Genomic DNA, 15,395 nt, shown 5'->3' on the forward strand with positions numbered 1-15,395 from the left:
GCTTCTTTCAACACATATTACGATAATAATCCTTAACCTGTTAAGCGGCAAATTTAGTTTTAACCCGAGAAAGATAACCTACGTCGCAGAGGCGCCTGCGAAATAAACAACTGACTGCACCGTGGATGACGCAAAGACTGGAAGCACCCACTTTGCCAAGGCATGTGCGAAGCAACATTGAAAATATTCTTCCAAAATCTGCTGTACAGGCTTCCACAGATGATGAAGAAGAACCCTCAGCCAAAAAAAGGCGTTATTGCAGTCTTTGCACGTCTAAAAAGAAAAGAATGTCAAAGATGACCTGTGCCAAATGCAAAAAGACAGTTTGTGGTGAACACAAGAAAGACGTTTGTCATGACTGTCTCTAAAGAAATTTTTTATAATATTATAGTTTTTTTTACACTGATTATATTATAGTCTACTAGTTTGTAAGGATAAAACACTATTTTTTGTGATATTTTACGGGATTTGTTCCCATAAACCGAAGACTGTTGATTTTTGTTAATTTTTCATAGAGGTCTAGTGATTTAAGTTTAAAATTACTTAAAATATAAAAAAATATAATATAAATGCATTTTATTTTTACAATAATGCCAAACCTTTAAAATGACTAGATTAACTTAAATAAATATCCATTGTTAGTATAAAATTGACGCCTTAGAAAAGCATGCGCCTCTGAAGCGTATGGTTATCTTTTACGTACGTTGTCATATGGTTATCTTTCTAGGGTTAAAAACCCCTCATAGCGTGCGGAATTAAAATCAAGCGATGACGTGTATACACGACGAACGCAGAGCAAGATGGTCCTATTACAAATTTTACGAAAAACGAAGAAGAACTACATTTTTATTTAAGAAAAACTTAACAATTTATTTCTGAAAAGTTATTCTTATTTTTTTTCTACACATGTAGAAAAAAAAATATTAAGAATTTCAATTGAGTTCGGTAATTATATTATTTATTTCTCGAAACGCGCGGTACCACACAAAGTGGCACTTCGCAGGCCTTACACCACACTCCCATCCCGCCACCCCCTCCGTATAAAATACTTAGCAGTTCTATTGGTAATATAAAGGAAACATCCCACCAAATAATATTCTTATTGTATTTGATTAAAACTCTTCAAGTTTTCACAGTCAATGGTAATTTTATGTTTTTAATGACGAGTAAACACGTCGAACGCACCGTAATAGAGATTTGGTTTGACGTGTATACACGACAAACGCGCTTAATTGGTTAATATGTATGTTCAATGTGTATGTGTGTTTACTCGAATGCTTGAAATGTTGATGAAAATAGAACAGAATTTCTTCATAATTGTTGTTTTCACATATGAATCAAATTCAAGCCAAACGTTTCTAATCATTTTTTAAAATCCTATTCAAAATTGACACTGTTGTAAATATTGCGACACTTTACAAAGGATTACATAATTTCTAGGTTACGCTAGGTCTACGGAATCTGTCGAACTGACGGATCACTAATTTTTTGATTTACGGTTATCCAAATTATGAGCTACTTATTCCATATATGCGATAATTGTGGCAAACATTACTCTTTAAAAATCAGAGTAAACGTCTTATTGTTACTTTTATGAGCTAATATAAAGCAGCTGCATTCAGTGATCCGTAAATCTGGTGTTAACATGGATAAACAAGACGCAGGAAGTGCAACCGGCGCCCGGCGAATCAGCCGGCGAGAACCTGCTGATTCTAACTACGGATATTCAACTGTCTCCTTTAAGAAGCGACAATTTCCGCCACGCTAAAAGCGTATTTACTCGTCCCGCGACGTAGCTGCGACGGAATCGAAAAACTGTCACCGTTGGAAATGGAACTCTGTTCTTCATCAACAGTTTGGACCGGCGAAGAAAGTGAATACGAACGGCGGACGACACGACGCCAAGAAGCTTGAGGAGACTGAGAACGTGTCTACCGTTCGACTATTTCGAAAGTAAGGCGAAAAATAGTCTAGCACTCAGAGCATTTTTCGGTGTTCAGTCTGGCAAGGAGAACGGCCGGAAATCACTTTTTGATAAAAGGTAGCTAAATCTAGCAGTATGTAGCCAGTACACTGACCGAAATCGGACAAAATTCTATTCGGATGACGGCTAGAAGATGAGAACTAACGAATAAACGTTTATTGGACAGTATCGAATAAGTATTTAATCGAACAAAAATTTATCTAGGTAAAGATTTATCCGAATAAAAATGTATTCGCACGAAGAATCATTAGCATAAAGAATTATTCGAATAAATAGAATGATTGATGACGAATAATGATTCGAATAAAATATTCGATTATTCTGTCACAGTAGTAGCATAAAATTAAAATGTTTCTTTGACTATCTACTATGAGTGGACAAATAAATAAATGATAAAAGGTAAGTAAATGGTGAAAAGATCAAAGTAAGGTAGTAGGTAAAGCTAATGGTAGTAAATGGTAAAAAAAGTTCTTTTTATTTAATTGTATCTGAATAGCGATAGCACAGCAGTGTGCTGGATATATGTTTCTTGGTGCCTTGTCATAATTTATCAAATTTTTTTCGGTTCCCGATCGCTCTTATTCTTAACTCATTTTATTCTTAAACCTTGTTCTGTAATGTAGGACATGTATATTTTGAGAACTGAATTGGATCACCGTAGACATTCTGGGATAATAAACGAAGTTAGGCAATTGGTTCACACAGTGTGTCCATCAGACTTACAAATTTGGAGTCATTGTTGAGTCACTCAGACTTCCTATTATCGACACAAAAATAGTCGTACGTCTGACACATATCAGATCGAGAATTTATAAATCATGTACGCAAATACAGATCTCCATAGGAAATTCGTTTTCGAAACGAAATGTCGCTGCTATGGGTTAAATTACAACGACGATATCTCGCATTCGAATAAGATTGTTTTGTTGTTCCGCTTATAATCTGCATGTTCGATGGAGAGGATGACTAACCGAAACAGGGTTTTTTGTTCTGCGAGGAATTCTGTGTAATGAATTGCGATGAGTACAAATTCCGGTCTAATAGCTCTCGCAGAGATGGGTTTATCCATTAAGTAGCTCGCTGGAAGAAAGTTTTGATAGCGATTACTTGCTTTACCAAGCCACTTGCGGCTATCCGTTAAGAAAACTTTTGTCGCAGCCTTTGTCATTATCGGATGATGGTAAAACACCATTTTTTTCATCGCCCGAGCCTTTTTCTGCGTAGGTAGCAGCCAAGATGTCGAGCCGCGCACCTGACGTCCTCCGCGCGAGAACGAACTTCTTGCCGCGGCGAGACGAGCGGGGAATAACAGCAGATTTTGCGGGGATAAAACTACGAAAGCAGGGAAGGTCGAAAGTTTCGGTGTTCACACCCGAGACAGGAAACCCTGGGTGCGCCGCGAGATTCGATTTCGATGGATTCATCGATCTACGCGCGAGGAACGCTCTGCATACTGTGTTCCTAAATTTTCGATTTACCAAAATATTGCCGATATCCGAGCCGTTACAAATTCGTGAAAAAAAAAATGGTAAGATACAGGAACCGACCTTTACTCATTTCAAAGCTCGGAAACTCTATTTTAATAATCCGACGTCCATTCTTTTCTCGAATAATTTTACACGATGGGAACACATTTTTCCTCGAAAATAATATAAGCTGAAACGTTCGTAAAAATGTCTCTGGAAATTCGTTTCATGGCCATAGTTTCGAAGATTAAAGTTTCGGCTTCATAAAGACCCAGTAAAACATGGCGTACAATTTTTTTTTGCAGAATTTCCACTTCCTTTGTGAGCTCGAAAATGCCAGTAAAATATATTGTTTCGTGAACCAGCAAATTGCCAGTGTTCCGTAATGGGGACGGTTCGGAGCGAATACTGTGCATACGTCTATTGCGTTTTCATGAAACCAAATTATCGAAGCGAGTTTTTATCAAAGAATAGACATTCCTGGGGTCCTTGTCTTTTGTTTCTTATGACATTACAAGTCATCTCGTTACGCAAAAAGCTTTGTGGCGAGTAACGCATGACAAGAAACCGAAATGACAGTCATACTACATCATGGTAGTATAGTGAAGGCTCCGCGCTTCATCTTCTACCGAAGTGCTCATATATCTTCCAGACATGGACAATAAATTAATTCGTTCGACTAGATCAATTAGTTCGACTCGCTTCATCTATCTACAACTATTTGACTATTTTTTTTCAATAACTTGGTTAAATTCTTTAACTTGAAATAGCAGAATTCCATAGATAAAATATGCTTTTGTGGAACAATAAGAAATAGTTTCAACACGGTATACTCGTGGTCATTGATTTTCCTAAAAGCTAATAATAAATCAAATTTATTAAAACACGATTAACATTATTTATCGGATTTTATGCATTTATAAGAAAAACCAGCAAATGAAATAATAATAAACAATGAAGACGGTCGAAGAATTTCGAAATAATCTTATATTATTTTTCATTTACGAAACGTATCAACATAAAGACAAATCTGAATTGCCAAATTAAGTGTACCAGAACTCTTGGCGTTCTAAATATATATTCGGTTATATAAATTGAATAACTGTTACTTTTCTATATAGATGGATAATACATAAAGATTACACTGTTATTCGACTTTTATTTTGCATAAACGTCCGTTTTCTGTTCTTTATCTTCGTTTAAACTGCATCAGATATAAATGTCTTCGAAGTGTATCGATTCCGCGTATATTTATGCGAACGATCGAAGGAATAAATACGCGCTCGTACCTTATTCAAACAAACATGTAGTCCTCATTCTTTGAACGAATAAACGATTCAAGAAAAATAATGTACGCGAGATAGAAACTCAAGATTCTCTATAATTAGTTCGAGCGTGCTTCGTCCCGCTGGAGTTTCTTTTGCATCTTTTTACCGAGTTGTTCAGTTGTGTATATAGTTGGAGGGTTTATACGAATCGTATATAAAGCAATATAATGTTACATACTTAATGCAGCCGGTGTGCGTACGGTGACGAGGAGGAGCTGAAAGAGAACCACTTATAAACTACTTCAGCGAATAAAAGTTTCGCCCGACGTAATTTACCACTCAAGAGGTAAATTTTATGCAAATGGTATTTAATACCTCGAGATCTCTTAACTCCGAGACTGCTTTGATATGAATGGAAATTAGTATTCTCTTTGCTTCTCGCATCGTAGTTGATACTTAAACTTCCTTTTCTCCCTGGGACTAACTTAATTACCGACACACAAACATTTAACTTATCCCGCGCATTGTTTCTTTCGAGTTATTGATAACATGGATTCAGAATCGCTGTTCTTTCATTTAACAAATCTGAATTGCAAAATTAATTACCAGAACTCCTGGCGTTCTAAATATGTATTCGGTTAAATAAATTGAACAACTGCTACTTTTCTACGGATGCGCGAACAATAAATAGATACTCATTCTTTTATCGTTCATTCGCTGTTGTCCTTTGTTTAGACAATTATCATTGTCTTTTGAAAAATTTGATACAATATTTACTTTTTCATCTTGTTATCGTCCAACATAGATATCAATAAGTAAATTATGAAAATTTAAAATAAAAAATAAAATATAAAATAAACTGCTACCATTAATCACGTAACAACTGCATATTTTATAATGTTGTTTGCCTCAAAAGAAATGAATTCGGGGATTACATTTACGTGTGAACAAGTATTTTTTAGGCAAATAATTTTTCATTTTAAAAATATGTTTTATTTAATCGTTATTTTAATTTCAATTGAAAATTAAATATCTCGAAGAGATATGAGATCTATTTACGTATAACAAGTAATGCAAATGATGTCACAGTACTTTAAAAAATTGGGAACATATTGTATTTCTGTTTGACGCTTGGGAAATATGCTTCCCAAACGACGTTGTTTATGCAACAACTAAACAGACGGAGCGGATTTATACAGCGTGGAGCAGATAACAAATCGCACAGAAGGACGGGCGCAATATTTTCTAGTAATCGTTATAGGAGAAGTCGTTTGAAATAGAAAAAGCTAAGGGTGTATGTACTCCTGGAAACTTTCGAGACTGCTCCCGAAACGCTTCTCGTCGCGGATATACTTCTTGAACTTGATGGAATTCGATTTCGCCGGGATAGGCGTTCGCTGCACGGGGAAAGTTCGAGCGTTTCGCTATTATCGATGACTACAGCTCAAAAATCTGACTTCACGACGGCCGAAAGCAGTTCCGCGAATTCCCCTCGACTTTTAAATCTCGTGTATCTGAATCCGTGGATCTTCGAAGGGGGAGGAAGGCGGGCACGGTGAAATTTATAAACCGTTTTAGGCAGCGCCGCCATGAAATCGCGAGAAAGGATCGTTTCAGCCAACTACTGTCGGGACGAAATTCTTCCCCGGATTGAAATATTTGCACTCGTAATGCAATAGATCGCATTATGAGACGCGCCTCCAACTTTCTGGAAAACGAAGACGCTCGTTCTTCTCCTGGAATTTGTTTCTGCTGCTTCGGAAGACTTTCTGATCTCAGACTGCTGGTTTTCAATGCGACGTTAGAACATTTTCTTGTGATAAACGTGTGAAGCGAACGCTGGGATGAAATTTCTTCTGTGCACAGTTTTATAAAAATACAGGTGCATTTAGAAGTAAATAGCATTCGTCACTGGACTGCGGACTTTATGCATTTATGGGAAAAATGTGTAATTGAAATGCAGAGGAGTATGATGACATTAGAAGAATTTAAGAATCTTATTAGACTAATTTCAATTTACCGAATGTTTTGTACAATGGATGCGAACAATTTTTATTTCGCATAAAAATTCGCAGTCTTTTCATTATACTTCGATTTTTATGCATAATACAATTTTTTGTGTAAATTGTAAGATACGGAAATTTAGCATTGATAATTACTAAAGATCATCAAATTAATCTTCTGGATATTTTTATTTAAAATTGTAATTCAAAGCATGATATATTTAGAGAATACACAGTTCTTCTTTCCTGATATTTTTACCGCATTTTTCAAGATTATTCAATGCAATAAAAATGCATCAATAAAACAAATATAAATAAAGTTAAGTGAATAAATTGCAAAATAAATTAATATGATCGATCTGTATTTATAACTTTTTCAGATCTTTTCGCTGTTGCGTTAGGGCTTCTGAACAAACATGGCAGTGAACATGTGTGAGATCATATTCTACGAAGAAAGAGATAGGGAAAATCATTCAAACAAACTCAGAAAGATTCTTTACGATTCCAGGAAAGCAGTTCCTCTATATAACTACCTCGTTCTTTCAAGTTTCATGCTGGCAACACTTCGTTCAACATCAATGCATTTGTCCTGGAATACTTCTTTCGCGATCGCAATTTGTATGTGCTACCAGAACTCTCATTTCGAGTAGAATATTCTGGCGTGTAAGTCGTGTGTACAGAATGTATCGATAATCGTTGTGCGACATGGAAAAGAGATGATTCTACACGCAAAAGTAATACGAAATCTTTTCCCGTCTCCAAACTCGGTTTTTCAGCAAATCAAGTTGAATATTTGTCTAGTAGTAAATTTGTCTAACATTCCACTAACTTCCGCCCAAACGCCGAAAATAAAATCGGCGACAGTTATTCCATATGCAGAAATATCTTTAAAAAGTGCCGACCAAACATTTTCCGTTCAGGAAATTCCCTGGTTTCTAGAAAATGCAATTTCAGGAGCAGAACCGGGGAAAATTCCGACTGAACATGTCAGAACTTGATTTTTCAAAATCTAAACTGGGAAACCTTGCATCACTTTTCCATTTGTATTCAGCTGGAAAATTTATTTTTAAATAATTGAATCGAATTACTTTTAACGCGCTTATTATAAACATTATCTCAGACGGAGGCACCTGCGGTAGAAGAATAGACGACAACTAAATCCTTTACAAAGATGAACAAACTTTAAAGTCGATTTTCTCGAAAACGAAGTCTTCTGACTTCTATTTATATAGCTAATATAATTTACATATGTATAGTCATATTTATATAATTGTATTAAACGATCTTATCTTTGCAAAAGCAGTAGATCACGGTCTAAAGTACTCTTTTTCAGTAAGAGCCATTTTAACTCAAAATCCAAAATTACCTATATTATTTTCATTTTATATAACCTAGTACATAATATATATATATATATATATATATATATGAAATTGAATTTTGTAACACGTGCGAGATTACACGTTTAAAAGTTCCTCAAGTATAAACAAATTTGGTAATATTAAAATTATTTTAAAACGTGATATAACAATCTTTAATGGTGTTTTAGAGTCACCACTCGACTGCAAATGGTTAGTAATTTAGTTCATTACGTATAGAATAAAACGATGCATGATTTTGTTCCACTTAGAATGCCGATTCGTTCCACTGTGCGCTGGTTGGATGCATGAACCGTAATATACGCAGTCGCCTACGGATCGTCATAATCTGTGAAAGGAAGTCGCGAGGATCCGTGGAGGATCCGAAATATTTTGTGGAGGGTGGAACGGGGAAGGTCGGCGCAAAAAGGGAGAAAGAAAAGTGAACGAAGATAAGCCGCGTCGATAGAAAGGACACGACTCGACACGCTCGGAATTCATTTGATTTTCCGTTCACGGGGCCGGAGAGAACAAGTGGTACTTCGGGACGCCAATGCATCAAAGACAGTAGTGATATTGGAAACAGGAGCAAACTACTCTCCACCGATCCGTACCCTTGCGTAGGTACGGCCGTCCATGATTCCACGACTTCCCGGCAACTTCGACTTGCTCTTTTCACCCTTCGACCGAGACCACGACCCCAATCCCAATTCCGTTCCTTTTCTCTTGGTGTTACTTCCTTCGAGTTAGTGGCTCGAATCACCGTCCCCGATAACGTTTCCGTGTCGCGAAACGCCCGATAGTGAGCACCCACTGCCATAACATTTCGCCAGACCACGCCTGACAACTTGAGGCATTTCAATTCAATTTTCCGCGAACGTCCGATATGTGGGTCAGTTAGCGAAAATTTGCGCTCTGCTGATCAGCAGGCTGCGGACCTTTGTGCGGAATCTAATTTGTCTGGGTCGATTGCCAGGAACAAGTTGAAATTTATTTCTTTACAAAAGAATTGTAACACGTTGAAAGAATGTATAGGACGTGGTAAGAATTGAATATTTCTGTTATTCTCGGAGTGGTGGTGAAGAATTGTTAGTTTAATCTTAATCTTTCTAATTTCGTATTTCTTAACAGAGATATTTGTGTATTAATGGGCCACCCTGTATATGAGCTCTGTTACTGTTTGAATTTGTCCACTATTTCAAGGACTGTCTGCTTAGTTTTCTCATAAGTGTATAAAATCATTTACTTTTATGTATTAATGTCCTCAATCGTTTCATAGAAACCTAAAGAAGAAAATAATTTCTTATAGTAACAAAAACCTGTTCCAAAAAATCAAATTTTGTAACAGACAACCAAAACAGAATTCGTTCTTATAAGCTACACTGTTCAATTTTCTATTATGGCCCCGCCGAGGTTCTTTTCTCTCGCGGAAATAATAAATTGAATTTTTCAAATGCAGTTGGAAACGTAATCGGATAACCTCAAGAGAATTTTTATGAATTCGGATAATCCGTGGTGAGTGCAGAATACTATTTCATTTGTAATCGAATCGACCTTTTACTTTCGACTTGACAGCCACGAAGTTACAGAACCTGTTGGCGCGCCCTGGAACCGTGTTTACCATGTGCAATTAAATTTTTCATTCAATCTGAATCGATTGCTTTAATTGTTGAACCTTCCCTTGAGTTAAAACGCCGAGACCGAATTTTAACGTTCATTTCGCAGCGACCGAAGGCAGGCAAATTGAAATTAATGGAATACAAAATTCCACGCGCAAGAAAACGCAGAAAAGATTACGCGGGACTGCAGCGAACGGCTGGAAATGCATATAAGAGTATAATGCAATCGTCGCTGCGATCGATATTAAATCCTGCTTCGTACAGTTTAAACGATTTCGTCGAAATAATGAAAACGGACGTCCAAAAGATTAATAATTACGGGTGAAAGGAAACGGGAGAAAGGGAAACAATCGAAACGCATCGGACCAGTTTGAAATTATCTTTTAATATACGGGCCTCTCGCTCAGTGTCCCGAAGACACCGCTTTGCCGCACTCAAAAGTTAATAAAAATACCGCAACGGGACGCCAGTTTTCTCTCCGCCCGAGTCAACGGTGAGATTCCCCTTTGAAATTCAGCTCACGTATTTTTCCCCGTTGCTATTCCATTTTCTCTTTAAATTCGGAATTTTAAAATTTATTAAACCCTCCGCTGAAAACTTAATAATAATCCGTCCTTGCGCTAGGCGCTTTTCAAAGCGCACGGTTAATTCGAAGGGAATACGTTGGACGCGGTGAACGCAGTACCATCGTAGATGCGTGTTTTATTTATTAATAAATCACCGGATCGATTTATCGGCGCGCTTTCTTGTTCCGCCCTGGGTATCGATAAATTTTTGGAATCTCCTCTGGCATGGGCGGCCCGGATTTTCGTGTTTTTATACTTCACGTCGTCGGTTTCTGCCCTCTCACGGCGAGGGTAAATGTCGAGAAATAAAGCCGATAAACCCCATACCCGATTGCGCGAACTACGTCTTGGAATGCCATCTACGACAACAAGATTCTCGATTAAAATTCCAATCGTGCCTTTTCAGATCCTTTTCCTTCGGGCTACGGATGCGGCCTTAAATAAATCCACCGGTTCTTTGCCCGTTGGTACGCGCATTTAAATTTTATGTAGACACGCACGTGTTTACGAAAATTTATGCAGCCGGTATATGTACATTTCCGTTTGAAACGGACACGAACATTTTCGCGCGACTACGACCGACATGCAGCCCATTGCATTTTAGATATTACACACCAGAGGCGTATTAGAGCAGCTTTGTGTCCTTATTTCGACAAATATTACGTTCGAATTTTTAACGAGACAGACATTTCAACGCGCGTTTATTTAGGTTGTCATTTTAGTCGGAGTAAAGTTCGGACTGTGTGTGTATATATGTAGGTATGTATGGTTTCGTGCATCAGAGGTGAGCGTTTTGTTAATATTATTTTTATAATCATCCGTTGCGCGAACTATTGCGAATCTATATAAGAAGTAAAAAAGATTTTGAATTTCTCTATCTTATAATCCCTGGTTTTTGAATTTTACTGTTTTTATTGAGATTATTGAATTTCTTCTGTTTATAGAATTTATTGAATTTATTCAGTTTATTGAGTTTATTTAATTTTTTATTATTATTAAGTAGTAAGTTAGTATTAAGTAGTAGTAAGTTTATAATTATTAAGTTTATTTGATTTATTCTATTTAATTTTTCAAGTTATATATCCTAAATTTATGCACTTACGAGTTTATTTTCATTTTCTTAACGTATCGACCGATCAAATTGTATTTTCCAAGCGAACTGACTGCTATGCAGACACTTTGCTCAGTTCGAAGAATAAATTTTTGTCCAACCAAATAAATTATTCCGATATCGTGAAATTAAGAGAACGTGCAAAAATATATTCGTTTTAGCCAGCCCCCTGTCAGACATTTGTTACTGCCAGCTTGTCTTTCCGTATCCGATTTCCCTCCACGCGCGTTCGACTTTCATTATTTCCTTCTTTTCGTCCCCGTCACTAACAGAAATTCTGCTATAGCTCGTACTCTCATTCCGCAAGATAATTATTTTCCCCGCAGACATTTCGTACCGCGGAAAAATGTAATTCATTCACGTTCGCGACACGATTCAAATTTCCACGATTTAAAAGTCATTAAAGCGTATCATCGGCGCGGAAAGGTGTCCACGAATCTTAGACGAAAGCAACTATAAATTACTATAATCTGCTAAAATAACGTTGTGTAATTAACATTACGAAGTTCGGAAATACATTTACAATAAAAAAATCAACATTTTAGAACTTCGTGAAAAAGATAGAAAATTTCGCGAGAAAGATAAAAAGCAGATTTCAAATGTAAAATGGCCTAAGTTTATCTAGATTCGTATTCTTCTCATTAAAACGCAAAGATTCGCGCAATTATAATGATTATCAAAATATTAATGGAACACTGTATAATAAAATAATTTTCAATGCAGTTTCGCTTACTTTTAGGTGCCGAATGTCACCGCCAAAAATTCCCACAATACCAAAGTCATTTAATTAATGAAACCGAAACTAGAAAGTTAAAATTGACCATAGGAAATATTAGAATTTCTCTATTGTATTCTTAATGTCCGAGCAACATTCATTTTTATTTATATATTACAATAAAAACGAATTTCGAAACCTACTTAAAAATTAACATGTTAATTGCTTTAAATTTTTGCATAAAAAAATACTTCTATTATTATTTGTCATAGTTCATTGAAAATCTAATACGGTTACGCTGATGGACCAGGAGAAATAGATCCGAAAATCACAGTCGGAACTGTCACGTAAGAAAAATCGTGATTTTCGAACAGAAAACGAGGTCAACCGATATCGACGACACGGTAAAATGCCGTTTACAAGAGTCGTGCGGATTTTCCACGTAACGTTGACAAGGGATTACGGCATCGAGCTAATTTCGAATATCGCAACAGAAATCTAATCGTCGATGCAATTACATTTGCGCTTTAAGTAGGAAGAAATGGAAATTACGATTCAGGGGATCCGCCTGCGGAAATACGTTTTCCTTTAACCGAGACAGGTAGGTACGGGATACTTATTTAAAATTCCGCGCGTTCCTTTTGCGGGCTCGTCTGAAGATGAACAAAATCACGGTGCGCAAATATTTACGCCCGCGAATACATAATACGGTTGCATTTTGAAACCGTGCAATCACGGGCCCCACGGGGTATGCATTACTATTCAATATTGCGACGGCGACTCGGCTAAAATTAGATAAAATCTTCTTTTACTTAGCTACCGTGAAAATTAAATTACTTTCTCCCTGTCCCGCTATCCGCGCTTCTCCCAGTGCGTTGCTACAAGAAATCCGTATTTATGGACAGCTATTGTAAAGCCGTGCGTGAACTGATCGGATTATTTCCATCGATCCAATAGAAACATTGGAACGCGAGAAATATTATTTACCGTGGAAATCAGTGCTGGCTCTGGCCGATCACCGATGCGGCTGGAATAGCAGAACATGTGATAATGATCGCGGAACAGGTATTGATAACGTCAAGATTTTGGACGCGGACGCGCATTTCGAATTCGACTATCGCCGGGTTATACCCCGGTGAATTTCAGTGCGTCACCGAGAATGCATACATACATATTTGCGAGGAAAATTCTAATTTAAGCTAAAGTAGGTTCGCGCCATTTATTGACGATGAGATTACTGATGCGCAGAACTCGCCGTTTCAAACGCGATCACTTCTTCAAAATCGAATCAAATGATTCGAACCTTTTTTTAACGCTCTGACTAGCTAGTTTAGTAGGCAGCGAAATTGTAATTGATTCGAATAACAAAAAATGCATTAAGGAAGATACGTTTTTCGACCTTTTTATTTGAGCTCGTGACGAAAATTCAAACAATGCATTTTATAAGCCTCGGTAACGTATACATAGTTATGCGTGTTGATGATTTCTTCATATTTTCTTTAAATACATATAAATATATTTTTACGTTTAAACGCATTTACAACATATATAATTTAATAAAAAACATTAAGGTATATGTATATCCTTTTTAACCAGTTAGTTGTTTCTCGCGAACAAATGGCAATGTTTTGTGTTATCACGAGTGTACTCGTCGAAAGCAGCCAAATGGTTAAACAAAACATAGTTGTTGTAATAAAACACTGACTTTGTCGAAAATCAGTGGCTTTCGAAAGGGATACGACGAAGATAAACGATGAGTTAAATCATCATCGCCAAGTTAATAGGTTAAGAATGGGGAAAAGTGGACACTTAAACCGAGGATTTAATGCTCCCTGGGACACTGTACGCCCGGTACAGCGTGGACGTGTCGAAAATAAAGCAGAGCAGTGGACTCTTAAATACGCACAGTGAAACAGCGGACGCTGAGGAAATACGAAATGCGATGAAATCTCGGGAGGATATAATCGAATCCTTGGTACGGGATCGGTATCGATGACACGCGAAAGTCATGGGCCGAGACGGTAGCAGTCGGGGGTGGCTAGCTTCGGGGTGGACAACAAGAGTGCGGGAGATGGGAAGAGATAGAGTAAAAGAGAGCTAGAAAGGTATAGAGAGAGAGAGAGAGAGAGAGAGAGAGAGAGAGAGCAAAGAGAGTGAGAGAGTAGAAAGGAGACACATGGAATGAGAGAATGAAAGATCGGAAGAGAGAGAAACAGGGGGTGAGAGAACGAAAGGGAGGGAGTAAGAAAGAGAAAAGAGAGAAAGATGGTCGAACGAGGAGGAGCCCGGTAAGTAAACTAGGAAAACGTTCACGGGAGAAAGAGAGCAGGGGACCAGGGATGGTTTAAAGGCAGCCCACGTAGCGGCGAGGGTGGACAGGACGAACGGTCAGGAGGGTATGAGGTCTGCGCAGCGGTCAGCAGAATCAGAATGCTTAGAACCCCATATAACGGCCACTCAACCGAGTTGAAACCGGTCGTAGTCGACGGGGGTAGGTAACGTAACCGGAGCGGCGCGGCACGGCGAGTAGTATGTCGGTAGGTAGGCGGCTACACGGTTACACACACGTGACCCAGCTCTGGGCGAAGTTCGTGGAGCTGTCTGCGCGAGTTTCCACGGGCTTTTCCTGGCCCCGCAGGTCTCTCGGGAAGATCTAGACGCGTCGCGGCGCCTTCGAGCTCGCCGGAGACGCCGGGCGTCCCGATGTTCCGCCGGAGACCCGCGATAGAGTCACACCGATAATTGGACCGTGTCGGCCGCGCAAAGAAAACCGACTTCGTTATCGTACCGGCTCCTTTCCATCCGTCTGACAGTGTTCCTCTTTTCCGTTCGTAGCTGCTTTCCGCGCCATTTGTGTCGTCCCCGTGTGTAACAGCGTGAGAAGAGGTGTAACTGGACGGGAACTATGTATGTACCTCCTCGACTTCGTTCTCGGCTTCGTCTCCGACTTCATCTTCGTCCTGATCTTCGCCGCGACACGTACCACCTCGTAGCCACTGTATCGTTCGATCGCATCGGGTCTGGTGGTACGTGGCTCCGGATGGTCTCTGGTGCCGTTCACGACGAATGTAACGGACTGGGAACGGGAATTGATAGAGTATACACGGCGGAATTTTATGGGGTTTCTATATAATCGAATGAAGAGACGGGAGACGCGCGACGACTGATAGCGGAACTATGCTGTATATCTTCGGGGTTCTTTAGCACTGTGCAGTATGTATGTCGCGATGGCCATAGCGTGATTCTACGCCTTCGATTTGGTATAAATTCAAGTCAACAAAATTGTGAAGAGCGAGCTTGATCTT

General features: G+C 38.4%; 1 protein-coding gene across 3 annotated transcripts in view; it reads right to left on the minus strand.

The window, feature by feature from the left end:
* LOC117229651 (lachesin) overlaps positions 1 to 15,395 on the minus strand; it is a 314,228-nt gene that overhangs the window by 219,505 nt on the left and 79,328 nt on the right. The gene's annotated exons all lie outside the window — the stretch shown is intronic.

This window comes from Megalopta genalis, chromosome 3 (assembly GCF_051020955.1).
Source record: "Megalopta genalis isolate 19385.01 chromosome 3, iyMegGena1_principal, whole genome shotgun sequence".
In the NCBI taxonomy this organism is placed as follows: domain Eukaryota; kingdom Metazoa; phylum Arthropoda; class Insecta; order Hymenoptera; family Halictidae; genus Megalopta; species Megalopta genalis.